Source organism: Cebus imitator, unplaced genomic scaffold, assembly GCF_001604975.1.
Source record: "Cebus imitator isolate Cc_AM_T3 unplaced genomic scaffold, Cebus_imitator-1.0 Scaffold119, whole genome shotgun sequence".
NCBI lineage: Eukaryota > Metazoa > Chordata > Mammalia > Primates > Cebidae > Cebus > Cebus imitator.
This window is the reverse complement of record NW_016107434.1, coordinates 5,758,630-5,761,599: the sequence shown is the minus strand read 5'-3', so window position 1 is coordinate 5,761,599 and position 2,970 is coordinate 5,758,630. Positions and strand designations below refer to the sequence as shown.

General features: G+C 48.9%; 1 non-coding gene across 1 annotated transcript; it reads left to right on the top strand.

Moving 5' to 3' along the window:
- Positions 1-2,180: 2,180 nt before the first annotated feature.
- TRNAY-GUA lies at positions 2,181-2,274 on the top strand. Its single transcript has 2 exons — positions 2,181-2,217; positions 2,239-2,274. It is a non-coding gene; the product is annotated as a tRNA-Tyr (tRNA).
- Positions 2,275-2,970: the final 696 nt, after the last annotated feature.

Here is a 2,970-nt window from a genome sequence, read left to right as displayed (position 1 = left end):
CCTAAGTAGGTGTTACTCTCATTGTGAAAGCAAGTGTACACTCTGTGATTGTTCCAATATCAGAGGCGGTGTACAACGCTTCTGTGATGTAGTTCCTAACATCCTGGGGAGAGAGGATGATTATACCCTGAATATCACAGGAAGTGTACACCACCACTGCAATATTGTTTCTAATATCCAAAGCAAAGAGGATGTTACTCCAAATATCTCAGGAAGCGCACAAGCCCCCAGTGATATTGTTCCTAATAACTAGGGGATTACAGATGATATGACTCACGATGTCACTGGGACTGTACACTCATCCTGTGATATTGTTCCTAATATCCAGGGAAGGAGAGGATGATGTTACTGCGCATATGGAAATACTCTGAATACGACAAAAACTGTACACCACGCTCTGATATGGTCACTAATGTCCACAAAAAAAACCAATCGTATTGAATTAAACATTGCAAGGGATGAAACCCCCTGTGCTTTCAATTCTAATGTCAAGCGGGGGTGAACATAACATTTTTGTCAATATCGCAGAGGTGTAACTAGAGCTAGTGTTATTGTGCCTAATATGAAAAAAAAACGAGAATAACATTATCATCTCCCTATGATATGGTTCCCGGTATCATATTACACCACATTTTCAAAATAGCCGGTCCCTAGCAGCCAGGGTGGGCCAGGGGGCTGCTACCGGCAGCCAGGGTGGGCCGGGGTGGGCTGCTACGGCCCACCCTGGCTGCTAGGGACCCCCTGGCCAGGGGGCTGTGCCCATGTCTGGGGAGGGCTTGGTCTCAACTTCCAAAATGGTGCCTTGAAGGCTGTGTTTTCCTAAGGGGATGAACACTGTGTTCTCACATGGTGGAAGGGATGGGAAGGCAAAAGGAGCCTAGCTAGTTCCCTCCAGCCCTTTTATAAGGTCTTAAGACCATTTACTAGAAACCCTAATAATTTAATCACCTCCTAAAGGCCTCACCTCTCACTACTTGCTGATTGGGGACTGCGTTTCAACATGAATTTTGGAGGGAACGCAAATATTCAAACCACAGCAATTATAGAAGCTTTCTGTAGATTGCATAGGATTTTTTTTCATAGACTTTCATGTTTTCTCGGAATAAAACAGTTTTACTTCTTCATTTAAACATAGATGACGTCCATTTTAATTTTTTTGAATTACCCAATGTTCAAGAATCTCCATACAGTGCCGATGATAGTAATGAAAGCAGAGGTCCTTGCTTGTCCTAATCTTACAGGGAAGACATTCAGTCTTCCATCATTAAGTATATTGTTAGCTGAAAGTTTTTCATAGGTACCCTTTATCAGATTGAGAAAAGACCCTTCTATTTCTAATTTGCTGAGAGCTTATATGAGTCCAGTTAAACCTCGTTTTCATCCCAGTCTTGGGTATGTCTTTATCAGCAGCGTGAAAACGGACTAATATACTTGCCCTACTTCAGAAAGAGGCAGCCTCTGGGGGCAAAAAAAATTTTTTGGTCGGTTTGCAGAGGAGGGGAGCTAAGCCCCAGGGGGGCACTGGGGAGGAAGGGTATCACAGTGCATCTGCAAGCCCTGGGCGAGATCTTCTCATCTAGTCCCATTTGTTCTCACTCTCACTTCCCGCACACGTTAATGCGCCAAAAGGTGAGCATAGGACACTGTGGGGAAAAAAGGCGGGGGCACGTCGAGAGGAAGGGCATGTGTGTGTTGGCGGGCAAGGGAGTAGGAGGGCCAGAGTTTTATGCAAAGACTTCCAGCAGATGTTGAAGCTGGTTTGCGGACAGTGACCGCCCACCCAGAATCTTCCCGGGTTCTTGTTTCCTCCTCCAGCAAGCTCTGTCCCACAGGATCCTCCCACCCACCTCGCCCAGCCCTCTGCCCGAGCCCTCTCACCCGCTTATTTTCTTTCACTGAGGGCTGTCATCCTCACTTGTAAACAGGGAAATGCACAGGTGGAGGAAGGCCCCAGGTGAGAGCCTCCAGTCCTGGATCTTGGCTATCAGCGCCCCGGGACGCGAGGAAACCACACCCAGAGGATTTGCTCCGCCCCGAAAGGGGCGCGGCGGCGACCGGCGCAGGGTTCTCTTCTAGGGCGTGTTCCAATCAACTCAAAGTGTGTTGGACCTCCAGCGTTTCAGGGACTTGACTTCTTCCATTTGCAGAAAGTCCAATGACCCGGCTCTCAACGCGTGCATCCTTCGATAGCTCAGCTGGTAGAGCGGAGGACTGTAGATTGGATAGTTATCTGTGGACATCCTTAGGTCGCTGGTTCGATTCCGGCTCGAAGGAAATGCCAGATACTTTTGCACGCAATGCCACCTGGTGCCTGGTCAAAGGCCTTGCAGTCTCCAACTAGTATCCGCCCACACTCTCCCAGTCAAAACCCAGAGAAATCTGTCCTGATCACCTGGCTTTCCACACCTGTACTGTGGCCAGGAAACACACCCACAAGCCCACTCATTCTCCCCATAGTCCAGGGACATGCACTCTTCAGCATAAAGCGCCCCTTGCTTCTGCTTGTGACCCAGTCAGCCCCTCCCCGCCACACCGTTTGCACCCTCACCTTCCAGAGCTCTTTCACTTTTTTTTTTTTTTTTTTTTAGACGGAGGTTTTTCTCTTGTTACCCAGGCTGGAGTGCAATGGCACGATCTCGGCTCACTGCATCCTCCGCCTCCTGGGTTCAGGCAATTCACCTGCCTCAGCCTCCTGAGTAGCTGGGATTTACAGGCACGTGCCACCATGCCCAGCTAATTTTTTGTATTTTTAGTAGAGACGGGGTTTCACCATGTTGACCAGGATGGTCTTGATCTCTTGACCTCGTGATCCACCCGCCTCGGCCTCCCAAAGTGCTGGGATTACAGGCTTGAGCCACCGCGCCCGGCCGCTCTTTCACTTTTATTCACAGGCTGCTCTGGGTCCTAAGGGCCACCCAGCAACACCTTGCTCACCGTTGATAAATATCTCAATCTATCAAACTAGTGGGT